General features: G+C 36.9%; 1 protein-coding gene across 1 annotated transcript in view; it reads right to left on the reverse strand.

Annotated features, from left to right (window-relative positions):
* LARS2 (leucyl-tRNA synthetase 2, mitochondrial) overlaps positions 1 to 20,102 on the reverse strand; it is a 1,850,943-nt gene that overhangs the window by 1,733,631 nt on the left and 97,210 nt on the right. The window lies entirely within an intron of this gene.

The following is a 20,102-nucleotide window of genomic DNA, read 5'->3' on the forward strand; positions in this document are numbered from 1 at the left end:
CATACACAGACACATATATGTAGTCTAATAAAATACTGCTACAAGTGTTTTAGAGTTGGCCTGACACTTATCTAGCACCAAAATAAACTTTGGAATTAACAATTATTAATGAAGTTCTTTGGCAGCATTAACTCAAGGCAGAAAATTTCCTGGCATGACATCCAACAGTCAAGTACCCTACTGTGGTTAATGCTAGTGGGGAAGAGTTTTAATTGCTCCAAAAGATATTCCTTGATAGGAAGTCAGTGAAGACCTTGGCTGGTCCAGAAAGTGAGCAGAAGATGACTAGTAGCTAAATGTAAACTAGGAAGCAAGAACAGCAAGATAAATGTAATGTAGTATGCATAAGTAGAACTATGCTGCTTTTCGCCATTAGCCCATTATTGATTTTCTGATCTCTGTAGGAATATAGAGTTAGATCTGAAGGTAAAGATTCTGCAGCTGACAGGTGTAACTAGCATTTCAAATCAAGAAGCTCCAATATCATTTCTATCTTGGGAAAGGATGCACTGTCCCCATGCTGTAACTTGTACAGCTGTGTTCCCGAAAAGCAGATAATTTTTTTCCATTATGTTATTTTTATACACTTCTGCAACAGTTTTGCTCATTCTTGTTTGGTACCAGACTCCTTTAATGCTTGACTATAGCTTAACCAGACACTTTTTTACTAAAAAAAAAAAAAGCTAAGTATCTCCTTGTTCCACACTGTAGTCATGCACTTTGCCCTTCTGATTTAACATGCTTGAGTTGCCACACAGCTGTTGGCTGTGAGCTGGTGAAACAAACAGGTCACATACTTAAACAGCAGAAGTGGTAAGCAATATCCTAGCATGGTTTTGGAATTTTGTTAACTGTGGTAATTGCTCGCTATGGATGGCTTTAAAGAAGTTGGTGGGAAAGCTGTCTTCTCTGGCAAGAATTTAACAAATTAAAAGGTACTGCTTCCTGCTTCTACCCTAAGATGCTCGTCTTGCAGATGTATTAGAACTCTGCAAACTGTGCAAGCTGCTGTAAAGAAAAGTTTCACAACAATGTGGACATTCATGACACAGGTTAAAGGGAAGACCATTTTTCAGACAGCAGTAAGAAAGGTCTGTGCTCCTTCATCAAAACTGCTACTTAAATCTCATCCAGTTCTCAGCAATAGGACACAATGCTGTGCTTAAAGACCTGGTAATGCTGCAAAAACTTTTGAGCACTTGTTACAGCTCAGGTATTTGTGCTGTTTTATTTTTGTTCCATTTTGCATTTTAACACATTACAAATGTTAGAATGGCACTTACATAAACAAAATAGGAAGTGTGAAATATAAATCTTTAAAACATGACGTCATGTAACTTAGGCTAGATGTTTTTAGGCATTACCTTATTTTAAAAGAATCTCAGAATGTCCACACCATAAAGTATTTTACATGTTTACTTTTCAGAATTCTGCTTAAAAGATTTCCTATGACACTGTTATGTGATACAATGAAATGTTCTGGTTTTAAGACAAGAATTAAAAATTCTAATCCAAATACCAGCAGTAAAGTATATTAGATGTCCTTAAGTTTTGTATTTATTATATACTCCAGGCTGAGATTTTTCATTTCGGTGGTACTCGCCATAAGTCTGTACAAACTGAGCAAGAATTTCAAGACTGTGCTATGAGCAGGGCACATGACAAAAAAATGGTAGATAAACTATGATTTCTTACTTGGTCCCAGGAAGACCCTCAAATAAGAATGGGATGGACTTGTTTCAGTATCAAGAAAATATACAGCTGACGACTCCCAAGATGGCTGCATACTGATCAGCAACTTAATTTCAGCTCTCTCAGTGTAAAAAAAGAAAGAAAAGTAACAGTTAGTAATCCTGCCATCATAAGAAGAAATCAGTTACTGTCTGGATGCCACCAAAGAACAAATTTAGAGGATCTGAATGAAAATCAACTAGAAATGGTGAAGAGGAAACACTGACTGAGAAGAATCATGCGGCTGTTCAGCAAAAAGCAGTTAAAGCTTCAGCTTTAATACAAGAGATGGCTTCTAGTAGATGATTAAAATAAATAAAACACTGAAGGAAGATATCATTTTAAATAACAAAAGGCTGGAAAAATAAGCTTTAACTAGCTATTCAGATGAACTGATAAAACTGCAAAAAACAGAGGCTGAAATGAAGAAAGGGATGGCTAAGTATGAGACTTCTCAAGAAGAACTGGTTCACAAAATGGTAAAATTAGAAGACAGAGTACTCAAAGAAAACCTGAGATTTTCTATTGTACCACAGAAACTGGATGGAGCAGACTGTATTAATGTTATGAGAGCATAAATAAGCAACTGGACTGGTATTATACAGTAGGATTTGGTAACTAAAAGGAACCATCGAAAGTGTGTGCCAAACCTGGCCATGGAAAGCAGTCACGACCTGTATTAGTAAAGATGTAATCATACTAGCAGAAATAGTTGACCATGACAAAAACTGTGACAGAAGGGAAAAGCATTAAAAACTGGAGACGTGTTTGTGGAAAATAATTATTCACTGTACACCAGTCAGAAAAGAAGCAAATTTAGCCCAGCAATCATGGAATGTTGATATCCAGGTGTGAGCTTAAAGCGGTTGTATCCAGCTGTCCTCAGGTTATTTTTTTTTCCTGAAGAAAAGGCTAAGAAAGAAATATAAACATTTATCCAACAAAAAGTGAAACATTAAACAGAAGAGGACTTTGCTTCTCATTCATCTGACAACAGAGCTCATGCAGACTTTGCCAGTGAAACCTTTTCTCATGTTCCAAAGGAATATATTTGAGAGAGAGAAAAAAAGCACAGGAGATGACTAGAAAAGTCAAGAGTACCTTGGACTTGAACCAGAGTTTGGTGTTGGGAGATCAAGATGAACAGGAAAAAGACCAGCAACATAGAAATTAATGAAATGTGAGATTATAAAGCATCAACTGTATTTGTGAAATATGATTTTACAAGAAAAAGTAGCTGAGAAAGACTGAACTTTTGTCGACTTTGATAAATTTGTGGGCTGACTGTAAAGCATATACCCCACTTTATGTCATTAATGTTTAGGACACTAAAAGGAATAAAAAAGTAAGTATAAAAAATCTGTTGTTCATAAAAGTATTTATATAAATAATTTCATAATATAAACTGCATGTTATATAGTAAAGCAGTTTTGCACAGTACATAGTCAAAGGTATTTTAAACATGGGATGGGGTGAATTATTTAAGTGATTGCTGTATGTATTAAGATATTACAGTAAACAAGTACATTTTAGTTGTAAGAAATATAGGCTTTACAATGTAAAAAGAGATGGAAGACTAGACAAAAAATTAAGTTAATATACTATAAACTTGGGTGCTGGAGTATATAGACTTAAGATGTTTTGTCTTAATTTTTGCAAAGATAAATCACTTTAAAACGTATTAAACCAAATAACTGATAAAAATAAAAATAATAAACTCGGTGATAAACCAAACTGTGCTTTAATGCAGAAATTCAGTAAAAATCCAGTAAGCGCTTTTGTCTTTTCATACACAAGACTTCTTCAGACTGAATTAAAACCTCTCACTTCATTCATTAAATACTAAAAGATATCATCACATGACATTCCCAATTAATGTCTTAGCCCTTTCATTCTCAAATAGGCTACAAAATCTTCTCTGTTGTTTAGCCCAGGGGGATAGCAGGCATTCCACTTAACCTGCCATGTATATTCTAACCATCCCAACTCCTCCTTCTCAGCATTCAACTTGATCTCATAGTCAGCAATATTTCCCAAAACTAAAAATTTAAAATTGATTTTACAACCCCCCCCCCCCCATTTTGTAATGTTTACCTAAAGCATTAGCTTCATTGCCAGTTTTGACAGCTCTTTTATGTTCATACATTCTTTTGAACAGCTCCCTACTAGTACGGCCAACATAGAATGCATTTCAAGACTGACATACAATTAGATAAACAACAAATTTTGATTTGCATGTGCAAACCTTGTTGACATATATTTTTACATCATTAATAACAATTTCACTGACTTCTTCATAAATTAAATCACAAATTGCATGCCAAACATTTTTCCATCCTACCTCTTGTACTAAAAGACCTGGGATTCAAACTGCTTTGGAAAAAGTTTTTAAAACTCTTTCCCTTTTTGTACAGAAAGCGTGGACCATTACCAACTGCTTCTAGTACTTCTTCACTGTTCTTTTGACTTCACTAAATTTACTTCTTACTAATTCATTTGAATAGCCTCTGGCTACAAACTTGTTATATATAGCTTTGCTCTCGTTAATAAAATCAGCATCATCTAAAGTAAGTTGATGTGCCCTCATCAGTTGACCCTTAACAATATTTTCTTTCATATATCTGGGATGCATGCTTGAAAAGTGTAAATATGCATTATTTTGCACATTCTTTTTGTTAATTTTAGTAGCTAACTTGCCATTTTCTTTATACACTACTACATCCAAATATGAAATACTTTTGTCATTCAAAACTGAAGTAAATTACAAGTACGTACAAACCCTGTTTATATACAGCAAGAAAGATTCAAGGGACTCCAATCCCCCTCTCCAAACAATAAACAAATCATCTATAAAGCGTTTGTAACAAAGTATATTGTTTTTGAATGTATCAATCAATCAAAATATGTCTTTTTTCCCAACCATTCATGAAAATGTTGGCATAACTGGGTGCCATCGCTGCACCCATTGCTACTCCATTTTTTTGATGGAAAAAATCATCTTTAAATTTGAAGTAGTTGTAGCTCAAAATAGCATCTAACACTTCCATAAGTAAACTAGTAGTATTATTGGAAAACAAACCTGAACTTAAAAGCTCTAATCTCACTGTTTCCATTCCTTCTTCATTGGGAATAACTGTATATAAAGACTTCACATCTAAAGTGACTAAAATGTCTGACTCAATAACATTCACTTTTTTGATGTGTCCAATAAAATCAAAGGTGTCCTTAATATAAGCACTACCTCTGACCACTACCTTTTGGAAATGTTTGTCTACAAAAATAGAAATGGCTTCAGTTTTGGTCCCTTCACTTGCTACTATAGGCCTGAACATAGGGTCTTCCAGATCTTTATGTATTTTAGCCAAGCCAAAAATTCTACTAAATTTAGGAGCTGCATTTGAAATATATTTTAGTATCCTCTGTGATCCTTCCTGTATAAAACCATTCCTCAATTCAGGAATCAATAAAACAATATGATTTTTTAACAGCAGAAAAACTTTTTCATAAAATTCCTCTTCAGCCAACATGTGATACATTTTCAAATAAAAGAAAGACAGATAAGGTTAAAAAGCAATATGAATTACTTAGAGAGGCTAACAAAGGATATGTATTGGAGAACTGAGAATCTCCCAGAACAAGAAGAGGCGCAACTGCAGAAACCTAAAGAGAAAATAAGGGAGTATCTGGATAATATGCATGAGTTTAGAAAGACTGCTGTTAAGCAACTATTTTTTGATAATAACTGCAGAGCACTAAAAGTTTTAGCATGATGACTTAGTCAACAGAAAGTAGAAAGGGTTGTCGCCAAACTTAGGCTGCCTATAACAAGAAAAATAACCAGAGATCCTGCAGAGTTATTAGAGATACACTAGAAATTTTATGAAAATCTGTATAAAGCACAGAAATGGAAAAACTTATGGAAGACTTAAGCATGCCAAGGTTAGAGGAAGATAAGGCTAAACAATTAATAGTTGAGATAGCAGGAAATGACAAAAAACTTTGTTGTATAATCAGTCTGCAAGAAAGTCTGCAGGAGCAAATGGTATTCCTGTGGAAGTTAGAAGGGAAGAAAGTCATAAAGATCTTGAAGGTTTTGTTTAACAGTATTTTAAAATGAGAGAAAGTACCAACATCTTGGAAGAAAGCTGTGGTGGCTGTAATACCTAAAGACCCATCAGACCCAGCTTCATATAGACCCTTTTCACTTTTAAACCATAATTATTAAGTGTTTACATCTATACTAGCTAAAAGAATGGCAAAAGTGTTGCCAAAATTGATAGATAAGGATCAATGTGGTTTTGTGGAGGGGAGATTAACATTTGACTACATTAACAGAACAAGACGATCTAAAGGGAAACAGAATGTAAGAAAATGCTGCTGCTGGGTCTTGATGAAGAGAAAGTATCTGATAGAGTAAGCTCGGATTTTATAGGGTCACAGGAAATTACAAGGCTAACAGCTTAAAAGTCCTTATAATCCAAGCCAATATAACTTGATTTCACCCAATATCTAACCCCTAGGGGCAGGAAGATGGCATGGGTTTGTGCCTATGCCTTGAGTATCTTACACACTGGCCGTGTCTTTAAGGGACATAGGCACTACCCCAGTTGTGAATTTGTGAATCCTCATCCATCATCCATGAATCCAAACTGCATTAGAAGAAGGCTTGGGAAGGGTTCTGCTTAACGTGAATGGGAAGCCTGTTCTAAACAGCAGGCAATCTCCGAGATACATATCTGGCTCTCCAGCATGTTTTGTTTGAGTCTCTAAGTTTAGATCCCTAGATCATTTAACTTGCAGATGCATATCAGCTCCACCACAGCTGGATTTGAGTGTGCCTTGTAGGTCAGGTATAGGTCACCCCTTAACAATTAGTAGGAGACATAGTAAAGGGATAGGGCTTTTAGTCTATCCACATAGGACATGCTGTTTGCACCCTTTATTTTCTTTGTGAAGAACCTCTGAGGTCATTCCAACTGCTGTATGTGTCTAGTCAAGTACATGTCAAATGGCACAGTGTACTCAATTACTGGATGCGGATCCTTAAAGAGAAGGACAGCCACATAGAGTATTATATTCATAAAGTATCAGAATGTATCCCAAGAACCAAGCCAACACTGGAATGGAGAGAAGAGCTTTTGCCGATAGGGATGACTGCAGGTAGGGAGCCAGAGAACAGGCAAGGACTGCTTTCCCTACCAGGGATTTATATCTGATTATAGGCAAAGAGAAAGGGATATGGGAATCTCAAGTGAAATATCTAATCTTGTAAAGTTTTTAGCTGAATTCTAGAACAGAAGCTGTTGTTTAAAAATTAATTTGTAGGGCATATAAAATAGTGCACAATAATTAAACAAATCAATCAACGGAGGTTCAAAACAACTGGGAAATTGGATAAACAATTTAAATGGGAAGACATATCCTTAGCTCCTAAGTATGCAACAAAGTCTAGAAGGTTTAGCATTTTTGTTTACATAGTTATTTTTATACCTCAAGCAGACAAAGATTTTTTCCTCAGGTAGATGGCAAATTTTGGAAGTGTGATGGGGAAGAGTTAACTGGGAGCATATGTTTTGGGAGTGTAAAGAGTTGGCATATTTTAAAAATTTCCTGAAGAGTACTCTGTCAGAAATATTTGGTGAACAAATGGATGCAACAAAGGACGATTCTTTTGAGCAGAGACACAGGATCTGAATCGCCTAGATATACTTAGGCCTTGTTAAGTTTAATTCTAGTGGCCGCCAAAAAAGCAATTACTAAAAATATGGAAAAAACATCAACGCCAACTGCATATGAAGTACCGAATACTGTAACAGAGATATATAGGAACTGGAAATGGGATCTTTAGAAAAGGAAAGGACCAAATTACATACAACTAAATGGAAATTTTAGGAACAATACATTATAGGTCCACAAGTAAGTAAGAAGCTAAGCTGCTTTTCTGGGTCATTTTAAGCCTAGCCAATTTTCCAAGTGTGAGAATCAAACCTTGTATATTGTGTCTGTGTGGTAACCACCTTAACCATTATGCCAACCCTCCCCCTATTGTTCAGGAGGAGGAGTGAGGTTTAAGGTAGGACAGGAATTGAGCAATTTATGTAATGTTGGACTGATGACAGTTTATATTATGTATAATGTATGTAATTGGAAACATATTGATATAGTTTGTGATATGGTTTGTTTTCTTTTATATTAATGTATGTTTGACTATGTCTTAAATAATAATTTCATAAAGGTGTTAAAATATACAGCTGGTCTGAGTTGAACATTACTTGAAGTTTTCAATAATACTGAAGCAGAAGGTTTTCTATGTACTTGTGGGTGTGTTTGTAGTTTGACCTTGATCACCAGTTTGGTTTCCTACCTGAATGGCTAAGTCTTTAATGGAAAAACTCAAAACCTGTCTGTTCAGAGGCTCCTGTTGATCTAGTGGCAGTAACACCACCACAGTATGGTGGAGATCTTGGAGTTGACTCCCAAATGAAAGCGAATATTATTCTTTCACTTCTATGATTTTTGACATTTTCAGAGTTCATAATGTTAGCTAACATACAAGTGAAGATGTGATCAATGCACTGAAACAGAGGAATGGCACTCCACATTTTTATGTGGCAATATGCCAGAACAGTGTTTCAGATACTTTTGAAATAATAAGAATTTCAGCATGAGATATCCAATTTCAACTACAGTCTATAAATGAAATCAAAAAGAGAGTACAGACTGCAAACAATTTAGTGCAGAAGCAGCATTGCATGAAGTGATGGTTAAGTAGGCTTGCAAACACGTTTGTATAATGCAGTGTAAGTGTATGTTAATTTGTATGTTAATTAGGATCTCTGTCTTTGTCCAGTACCCAGTGACTGCTGGATAGACCCCGGCCTCCCCTCAACCCTGAACTGGATTAATGCAGTCATATGACAGAATGAATTAATAAATCCAAAGAAGGGGTGGGACGAAGTGAAGGAAAATGGAATAAAGAAAGATGAGATAGGAATTAGGAAGAAAAAATACAGTGTACAAAAAGTAGAATAAAATGTGTAACTTTTTTTTTTTCAGATTGAGGAGAATTCTGATGTCATTTCTATCCTGAGCATGAATGCACTGTCCCCATTAGCTAACAGTGGGAAGGAAAAGAAAACAAATGAGAATACTTGAATAGAGGAATAAGGTGCTACAAGCTTCATACCATATACAAATAAAGGTGCGAGGGAAGAGAGGGGCGACTTTTACAAGGAGCTGTACAGAAGAGGATGCGGAAAAGCAAAGGAAACTGCAATAAAGGAGGTGTAATGGAAAAAGAAGCAGCAGCAAACAATATTCAGAAACAGGAAGGATGAAAATATATGACGGGAACAAGCTGACAAATGAGGAAATGAAAACTCTCGAAAGAGAAATTCTAGAAGTAGCTAGTGAAACAAAAAGAAAACAAAAAAAAACAGGTATCCGTAAATACCCAGTAGAACTTTACAAAACAGTACAGAAGAAGGTACTTTTGGCTCTGTGGCACAGAAGAATGACTGCAATCCACATGACCCAACAGCTGACAACAGGTGAGGTGGAACAGGAATGAGAAAGCAATGCCTACTCACCTCTTCCCAAGTGGTAGAGTGAATGAACATATTGCAGGCATGTGTTCTGCTCACCAGTACCAGTGCTAATATCAGGGTTGGCCAAAAAGTATTGCTGAAGTGCAGATAAGGGTGCAAATGAAGGATACATCACCATACAGGTTGGAATCATTTCCCTAAGCCCAGCATAGCTAAGGAAGGTACAGCTTAAAATACATAAAACTGCTTCAACCTTCAGAATGAGGGACTTCCACTAAGTGGGGCACTGCCATGTGGGAATGTGATCGTTTACACCCTTAATGTAGAAAATGTGAATCGTTTTTTTTTCCAGCAAATATGTACTATTTGCAAAGCTGTACAAAATTTGCATTTTTTCAGTTAAATGTAGCAAAGATGTGAAATGTCACAATCTATAAAGAACAATTATTTTTTTTCCTATAGAACTGCAGCAACATATTAAACAGTGAAACAGTTTCATAGAAACACAGACAGACAGCAAGACAGCCTGCCCAAACATTGTTGCTTTGGGGGGGGGGGGGTTATTTAGCTGGATATGTTTGGTCAGCAGAAAGTAAAAGGCTGCAATTTATTTTCCTAATGTAAGGGGGGGGGGGGGCACTTTTCTAAAAAAAACATTCTACCTAAACATTTCCAACTGACGATTCACCCAGGGCACCTCTATGGAGTCTATGAGCAAAGCAGTTTTAACCAATAAAGTGAGGAATATTAAATTCTGAAAGTCAGAGATTACAGTTTTGCTCTCAAGCAGTACGGTAATCCTTATTTGCGTCTGGCACTGGACATAGCACAAGGCAGCTGCTGTTCATCTGACATACACTCTCAAGACTGAGCACCTCATATTTATTTACATATTTTCACACAGACTCACAAACACATACACAATATACCCACAATTTTTCAGCAGTATGGTTTTGAAGGGCCATCCATAACATAAGAATCACTCAGAAAGAGAACTCTCCCAGCACAAGTCATACACACTGTGGGACTGTCAGATGCATAGAGACCACTGAGAATGGAAATACTGTGGACCATGCCATGGGGATCCCAAACACAGTGGTGGCAGTGTGGGGAAAAAGGTGGAATAGAAGATAACTAGGAGACTAAATATGGCTACCAGTATTATGGATAATTAACAGCAACGGTGGTGGTTTTACAAAACCAAGAATAAGGAAAAGATGACGCAGACAGTTGTAGGTCAACATCCATGCTAAATACGGATATTAACATTTTACATTAAAGTCAAGTATCCAAGCTAGATAAAAACCTGTTGAAGGTGTTATAAGTACGTTATTAAGTAGATTTCATTATGGGGAGGGGATAAGAAGATGGCTGACTAGTGGACAGTGGGACAATTCCAGGTGTAGACACACTATAGTGAAGTTTGGAATGTCAAAAAAGGCTTTTTCAAGTGGTAAAAGAGATGATGCTTGTTAAAATACAGAAGACAGATAAACATGTTATGCAAAACAACTATTAGTAAAGGGATGGGTGTCAAGAAAAGCTGCAGTAGATAGGTACAGAATAACACAAGGATTACCCTTAGCCCCAGAGTATCCTTTGACAGTGATATAATGTAGGCAAGATGGGTAAGAAAAAGACTGTGGAAGGGAGATAAACAGGAAAGGTTGGAACTATTTTTTGCCCTCAACACCTGCCAACCATATGACTTACTACAATGATCATACCTATTTATTTCCTTATGGGATAACACCCAATTGCAGTGCATCCTTCAAACAGATACCCTGTATCTGATGAAGTCTTATACTCAATGTGTTAAGAAATATAAAGGCATTTACCCTAATCTATTAATGCATTTTGGTGCAATTTCCAAACAGGCCTGGCTTCTCATGTCTCTTTTTGTTTTACTAGCTAAATATGCAGTTTTGTACATTACCATGTTTTACTCCTATTTTTAAAGGTTTTGACTTAAACTCATTTATTTGGTACACCTATGTTGAACATACATATTTTGTTGTTGCAACAAGCAGATAGATATTTCAGGGTAACAGCATCATAGCCAAGCCAACCTATTTCACAATTCTACTAGTATACTGGAATTTATACAACTGTCAGTATTTTAGAAGTTGTTAATTATATGTTGGGCTTATGTTTATTAACTAGGGTTTTGTGTTTTGGTTCAATAGCTTTTGAGTTTGCTAAACTACTGTTATAACCGTAACCTTTTATCACTTACAAGGCTTTATAATAAACATAAGGCTGTCCCTAGAGAAAGTACAATTGTCCAAGTAAACTTACTATAACAGTAGATGTTCAAATGATCACTGCTGCAGTAGCCTTAACCCTATGGATTATATCCTGTCAAGGATACAACATCCAGACATCTTTCAAATCTAAAGGGCACGTTCTACGCACCCAAAAAGTCAAGTTTGGGCACCAAGCTCTTCAAAGCTTTCATGCCAACTGAGACAGAGGGAGGTATAGCCCTCGGAGGACATTGCTTGAAAAGAAAAAAAAAATCATGTCCAGACCCTGACATAAAAACACACACAAAAGACGGGGTAGGACTGAGGGAGTAACTACCCTGGCAGTGATCATTTAAACATCTGCTGTTATGATAAGTTTACTTACACAGCTGTACTAGTTTCATCATTATGATAACTGCTGCAGCAGCCTAAGGTACATGAGTAGAGTACCATCTGTGGAGAATGAGATAAGGCTAACCCACCATAAGAACTTACAATACAAATACTTTTCTTGCAGAGGTCAGAGTAATCAGGAAAACTGTTTTCCATGTTAAGAACTTCGAGTCGGCCAGATGAGCTGGATCAAATGCAGCAAATGTTAGCTTCTATAATGCAAATATCCCAAGCAGGAGCTACTGATTTTCTGGGCACTTCTTATGTAAAATCCCATTCAAAAACAAATTTCATAAGATTGCATTGAAAGAGGAGATCCATGGGAAGGCATGCCAAAATGGCCAACAAATGAACCTTGATAGAGGAGTTAGACAGGGGATAGGATATTAAATCAAAAATACTGTAAAACAGCGAAACACTAGCCCTGAATGGGTACTTTTTTGTTGGCATCAACTAGAAAACTTTTTCCATTTGCTAATATGTGATTTTCTAGTAGCAGGCTTTCTTGCTTCCATTGATACCTGCTACACATTCTCATAAAACAGGTGCTTAAAGAGTATTAAGACCCTATCATCCCTCAGTCAGCTGCAGTTGCTTGTGGTCAGGATGTATCAAAACACCCCCATTATTGTGTGAATCTGTGTGGAAGCTTGTGGTAATTGCTCCTGGCCAATTCCAAAAGAAGGGATAACCACTGTTGCAGGGGCCAGAAGGTAGTAACCACAATGATCTTTGGAGAGTACTCCTGAATCTTCCAAATTACCCTTGATATTCATGGAAAGAGTGTAAAAGCATACTGCCAGTCCACGGAAAAGAAAAGCCATACGTCTTCCAGGGCTACTTGCAAAGAGTCTTGGAACAGAATTTTGCCAGTTGATTCTTTAGAAAAGAGGCAAAAAGGTCTACCTGCTGAAATCCCCACTAATGGATCAAATCTTGGAAGACCATCTAATTTAGTTTCCATTTGTGAGGCTCTGCCCTGGTCCTCAGCTTGTCTGCCAAACAGTTGTGCTGTGATGAAATGTAGGATGTCTGAAGAAGAAGACTGTGCTGTAAAGTTGTATCATGCTAACATGGCTAGTGAGATGTCTTTACCTCTTGCTTGTTTATGTACTACATCACTGTGTATTGTCTGTACATGCTTGAAGAGGTCTCAGGGACCACAGTAAATGCCAAAACCAAATAAGAATAGAACAAACTCAAAACTAGATAAAAAATGAACACCAGTGGAAGCAATAAATCCAGACACAGGACCATAAATGAGTTAATAGTTAAGCACTTTCACTCACTTTAATCAGCATGAGCTTCTTCAGAACAAACAATTTTCCAGTTCCAAATGCATTTATAAACTGTTGTCAATTATGTCATATGACATTCTTAAAATAATCTAACTTCATATAAAAATAAAAAATAAAATAACCAATTTCAATGAATATTTAAATACAATACTCTAATATGATGCATTAGAATACATGCAGTGTTGAATAATAAATAAAACACAGGATAGCAACCTTAATTTGACTATACACTCCACCTCAGGAGATTTGGGTGGAGTATCAGATCAGCTTACTACTATCATCACGGGTGCTATCCGTGAAGGTTTCTCGAGGCTTTCTGGCCTTTCTAATCACCATGGTAACTGTAATCATGGTAGCGAAAGACGTAAAGTACGAGGAGAGAGCGGTCCTGGTTCTGATGCGCATGCTCAGAACAGTGGAACGCGGTCGTTTTCTGGTACTAGAGGCAATGGAGTTTCTTCAGCTGTTTTGAATTTAAACAGTGAAGATTTTGTCAGCAACTTGTTTTCCACAGACTTGAATCCTTTTTCTGATGTCAAGAACAGTGTCGGTTCAACACAAGTAAGTGATATTACAGCCGATAATGATATCCGAGATTTTGAGACATGCAAAGACAACATTTTTAAACTAGAGAGATTAGCTATCAAAATAGCATATTTGCAGTTAGAAATCTTATACTCTGAAGAGAACATTAAACGTTGTTGTGTACCACAAGGTTTAAGGGTTTTTAGATTCCCTAACAGTGTTAATTATGGCGATCCCCTCTATAAAGAATTAGTTGAATTATTTAATTCTACAGGTGTTTCGCTTATGAAAGCTTTGGTGGTGCAGTATAAAAATGATACTGTCTCTATGAGAAGTGATTTAGAGACTTTAGACAAAGACATCAAAATGTCACCTAGCTTTCCTTCTTTTAATAATTTGTATTGTGGTACAGCTGTTAAAGTTGATTGGCAGAAGGCTTCTGTTATAGTCAGGAAGTGAGGTAAATTGACAAGAGACCTACATTCCTATTCAAACGGCTCAGCATATCCACTTAATTCTAACAATTTGAGCCATGGCAGGAAACAGTTCTTTTCTGCAGCAACTAGAGAAACTGTTAACAACAATGCCAACAATGATAATAATTTAACTGTGGGGCCTGATAATTCTGGTGGCTCTGGTGCCATTGACAATGTCAGTGTTAATGGTCAAACTAGCCATAATTCAAATAATAACTTGGGTGGTGCCAGTGGTACTGGTCCTTTTTTGGTGGACTCCACAGGCAACAAAAAGACTCCAAAATGGTCACAACAGGCAGACAACAAGAACAAAGGAAAGGTCCGAAAAAGAAACGACTTTTGGCATTGAAATCTTGAATCTTACTGGTGATGAACTTAACCAAGATATTGTTTCTGTGTTAAAACGTGGTTTTTCTTTTATACCTTCGAATACTGTGAACATCCCTAGATTGATAGTTGACTTCAGGTTATATCTAAGGAAATTAAATTTGAAATTTAGTTTTGATAACCTTCCTGAAGTCAGGAGTGAAGTGACAGTTTGCAAGAAAAATAGCACTTATAATCCTGCTTTAAAATTCTACCATTCAAGTCTTTAGCACCCTTTGAGAGTAGGACCTTATGCTTCCAATTTGCCAGAAGGAGAAAGAAAGGCTCTTTTTGATTTGAGCAAAAATAAAGATGTTAGAGTTATGAAAGCTGACAAGGGGGGCTCATTAGTTGTCATGAAGACCACTGAATATGAATTAGCTATGTTAATCTTACTCAATGATGACAAATGCTATAAAGAAGTTACTACTGAATTTATTCTTAATTGCTTTTTAAGGTTAGATACAATGCTATTTGATTTGATTTGTGAGATTAGCATAGATTTTGACACTTACAGGTTGAATACCCTAAAATGGCAGTTCTGTTCGGTATTCCCAAGGTACATAAGAACCGTGTTAGCCGACCTATAGTGTCAGCAGCTCATTCAAAAACTGAGCCTATTTCCATTTGGCTAAATAATATACTTAATCCAGTGGTTCAGAAATCAAAGTTTTATTTGCATGATTCTTAGCATTTATTAGAATTATTAAGTGAACTTGAGGTTTCTGAAGCTTTTTTCTTTGCCAGTTTAGATGTCACTTCTTTATACACAAGTATAAGTCGGGAGGTAGGTTTAGAATACCTGAGAGAATACTTGACACAACACACATCTCTTGGGAACAATACAGTTAACACTGTTTGTACCCTTATGGAGTTGGCTTTCACCAATAATTTTTTAAAATTTGGTAGTAGTTTCTTTCAGCAGATATCAGGTTTTGCCATGGGGTCCAGAGTAGCTCCAGCTATTGCTAACATTGTCATGGCCCACTGGGAGTTAAGATTTCTCTATGTTTTGCCTTTTTTAGACAACATTTTGTTCGATAGGCGTTACAGATGACTTGATCTTTCTCTGGAAGGGCGATTATAGTAGCTTTCTATCCTTTGTAGAGCATCTGAATTTAGTAACACCTTTCTTAATTTCACTGTTGGAGGTTTTGGTGAGTCTATAGATTTTTTAGACCTTCGTTTAACTTCTGACACTGGTTCTTCGAATTTCAAGAGTCAAATATTTAGGAAGACCACCTTTGTCAATCAGTATCTACACAGGAAAGTTTACATCCTGTCCATATGAAGGGTGGAGTGATAAAAGGTTAATTCATATGCCTCAGTAGGTTGACAACTGAATATTCTGTTTTTCTACATGAGGTAGACAAATTGACACAATTCTTTCTAGAGAGAGGCTATGATTTAGTTTGGCTTAAGAAGATTATTCATGAAGTATTGACACTTAGAAATACTTCTGCTTTTCCCATTTTGAGTATTAGGGACACCCTTAAGGGAGTGCCCCTAAGTGTTCAGTGCAAAGACCTTTCCGGTTTTTCTTTAGCTTTTCCCATACCAATATGTAATAAGATGGTTTACATCAAGAGACTTTTATTAGATCATTGGAAGGTTATTACGGGAAATACTGAACTCAGAAAGATTTTGGGTGTAAGACCACATTTTTCTTACAGGAAGACTACCAGCATTAAGCATATTTTAGAGAATAACAAGATGACAGCTTTGAACTCTACATCTAGGCTTGCTGGCAGTTTTTCTTGTGGAAAATGTAAACAATGCAGATTTATGAGCAATGTGTCCAGTAGAGAATTTAAACACATAGGGAGAAGGTTCTGGGCTAAGGACCATTACACCTGTAACACCACCAATGTTGTTTACTGTGCCACCTGTGACACATGCGACAAAACTATTAGAGCTTTACATAAGAGAATATATGAGCATGTTTTAGCCATTAGAAAAAAGGATGGAACTAATGCTTTGGCAGTGCATGCAACAGAATGTTTACTTTTTAAGAAATTTTCTTTTTTCTACTAGAAAAGGTTAATTCTGATCTGTTTACAGGTGACTATAAGACTTTCTTAGAATGTAGAGAAAGTTTGTGGCAAATAGTTTTGGTTGCTGATGAAACTCCTGGCCTCAATGGCACCATTAATATTAAATGTTTCCTAACAATGGCTAGAAATAGGTAGTTTACTAGGTGGACTACCTATTAACTATTTTATTGTACAAATAATAAGTGTTTTATTTATTATTCAACACTGCATGTATTATAATACATCATATTAGAGTATTGTATTTAAATATTCATTGAAATTGGTTATTTTATTTTTTATTTTTATATGAAGTTAGATTCTTTTAAGAATGTCATGTGACATAATTGACAACAGTTTATAAATGCATTTGGAACTGGAAAATTGTTTGTTCTGAAGAAGCTCATGTTGATTAAAGTGAGTGAAAGCGCTTAACTATTAACTCATTTACGGTCCTTTGTCTGGATTTACTGCTTCCACTGGTGTTCATTTTTTACCACAGATGAATGCTCTCAGATCTTTGAATCATAATAGTTAGAATCTCTTTTTTTTGTGTTTTGGTCTGTCTTTTTGTCCCCAAGACCCTGCACTTTCATGCCAATTGATGCTGTTCCCCAAGCAAAATCTGAGGCATCTGTTGTGTGACTGACTGGTTTGGAGTAGGACGGTAGAATCGGAAACCTGGATTATAAGAAATCTGATGCCTCCACCAAGTGATTTCTTGTTTTACAAATCCCAGAACTTGGATTTGAAAAGACAAAGGGTAATGATATTGTGATCACAGAAATCTAAGATACAACTGTATCTTTCTCACATGGAGTCATGCAAGAGGTATTATAAGAATCATGGAAGCCAGGAGACCCAGAATCTTTTGGTACAGTGGATAAAAAAAGTGTACACACTCCTGTTAAAATGCCAGGTTACCAGACCACAATAAATATTTTCAAAACTTTTCCCACCTTTAATGTGACCTGTACAATTCAATTGAAAAACAAACAAATCTGTTAGTGGAAAAAAATATAAAAAACAAAATACGTACAATAAGCTGGTTGCATAAGTGTGCACACCTTTAAACTAATACTTTGTTGAAGCACCTTTTGATTTAATTACAACATTCAGTCTTCTTGGGTAGGAGTCTATCAGCATGGCACATTGTCCACTCTTCCTTGCAAAAGTGCTCCAAATCTGTCAGGTGCTTCAACAAAGTATTAGTTTAAGGGTGCGCACACTTATGCAACCAGCTTATTGTACATTTTCTATTTTTTATATTTTTTCCCCCTAACAGATTTTTTGTTTTTCAAGTGAATTGTACAGGTTATAGGTCACATTAAAGGTGGGAAAAGTTTTGAAATGATTTATTGTGGTCTAATTTTTTTTGTATCACACAAACCTGGCATTTTAACAGGGGTGTGTACACTTTTTATATCCATAGGTTCATAGGTTTATACTAGGCTATCTGCCCTAAGGCATTTATAAGCCTAGCCCAGAGTTTTGTGGCTTACATCACCCCTTATGTTAAAAAATACTGTGCCCATTAGTTTGTTGTGCCTCTGTCCAGCAGTGACACAGAGATGATTCCCGGGGTAAACCTACGATCTCCCATCCACCGGTCAAGATTTCTCTTGAACAGAGCCAGCGCGGTGCTCTGCCTCACATGGACCGGGATTTTATTCCACAACATAGGGAGTCTCTTGGTGACAAATCTATCCCTCCAGCATGTCCTATTTATATCCATGCTAAGGTTTAAGTCGCTTGCTCTAGTGGATCTGGTAGATTTGGATTTTTTGAGGTGGAGCATGTCCATTAATTCCGGGTTGGACATGGCCTTGTATGTCAGACACAGGTCACCTCTGAGCAACGGTATGTGACTGAATAGAGCTGGAGTTTCTTCAGTCTGGCAGCATATGACAGATTTTGGAGTCCCTTTATCCTTTTGGTGAGGAACTTTTGGGGTCTTTCCAATTGCTGCAGGTGTCGGGTGAGATGCATCCCGAATGGGGCATTGTACTCGATCATTGGTCTGATAAGTGAAGAGTACAGGGGAACAATGACCTCACTTGATCTGGATGTGAATCCCTTCATGATCAGGTGGGCAATGTAGAAGGTTTTTCTAACCACTTTAGCAATGTGAGTGTCAAAAGAAAGGCCACTGTCAACCTGGGTCCCCAGGTCCCCGATAACCTCTTCTGTGCTTAGTGGATTGCCACCTATATGGTAGCTTGGGGTTACCTTGTTTTTCCCGAAGGGTATGACTATCCACTGTATTCCTTCACTGAGACAAAAGTCTGAGAGGAAGACCCGTGCAATAGACCCAAGTATAGATCTTTTTTTCCTGGGGAAGAAAAGCCCTTTGTACTGAAGTGTCTAGCAAGTTCCCCAGAAACACAATCCTGTGAGATAGAGTCAGAAAAGACTTTTGGATGCTCTCTTTGAATCCTCACCTGCGCAGGAAATCTCTAACTCAGGACAGAGAGAGACAGAGAGAGAGAGATTCCTGACACTTTCAAAAAGACTGTGCAAAGATAAGCAAGTCATTTAAATATGGAAAATGTTGATACCCTACAGCAGGCAGGAGCTAGACACTTTGTGAACATTCTTGGTGCAGTGGATAACTCAAAGGGTAAGGCAGTGAACTGATAATGTCAGCCAGACATACAAAACCTTAAGAAACATCTGAAATCAGGATGAATACGAATGTGATGACTGATCTTTTAAATCTAGAGTTATTAGAAAACTCAAATGAGGAAGGGGTGATAGGTTGTGAAGTGAAAGTATTTGGAATTTGAGTACTATGACAAGCTGGCTCAGGAATGAAAGATCCAGAACTAATCTCCAAATGTATTCTTTCTATGGCACTAAAAATAATCTTGAGCAACATCCAGCCCCTATCTGGGGAGGAGGAACAGCTTCTATTAACCCCCAAGACAGCATATGATGTAAAACAGGACAAGAAGAGAAGAGCCTGGTTTGGTGGATGAAGAGGAATGTACTGAAAAGGAGGAAATTCATCCCACTGCCATCTGTAGCATAGAGGGATCACATTCAGGACCCATTTGTCTGAAACAATCAGTTGCCAAAGGGTAAAATGGATATTCAGACTTTCTGGACAGGTTAATGGACTACCTGGGTGGGAGACAGGGACAAGGTCCCTCATACAGTCATTCTGACTTATTTAACTGTCCTTTAGGGATTGTTGCTTTCTTTTTGTAAACTTCCTGACATAGCTTTTTAAACATCTGCTTACCAGCATTCTACTGAGCCTGTTTATTTTGTTTTTTGCCAAAGTTAGATGAGGGAGCAAAGAATCCCTTGATGAACCTAAGAGAAGGAGGGCTGAAAAATCTGAGAAATACTCTGACTCACCTTTCCTCTCTCAACACACTATTTGATAACCTCTGCAGCAGAAGCTCCAAAAACTAAATCTCTATCCAAGGGAGAATTCAAAAAGTAATTTTTGACATCTTCTGGGAGGTTATTAGAAGGCAGCCAG

Source organism: Protopterus annectens, chromosome 4.part1 (assembly GCF_019279795.1).
Source record: "Protopterus annectens isolate FY-2018-M chromosome 4.part1, PAN1.0, whole genome shotgun sequence".
Lineage (NCBI taxonomy): Eukaryota > Metazoa > Chordata > Ceratodontiformes > Protopteridae > Protopterus > Protopterus annectens.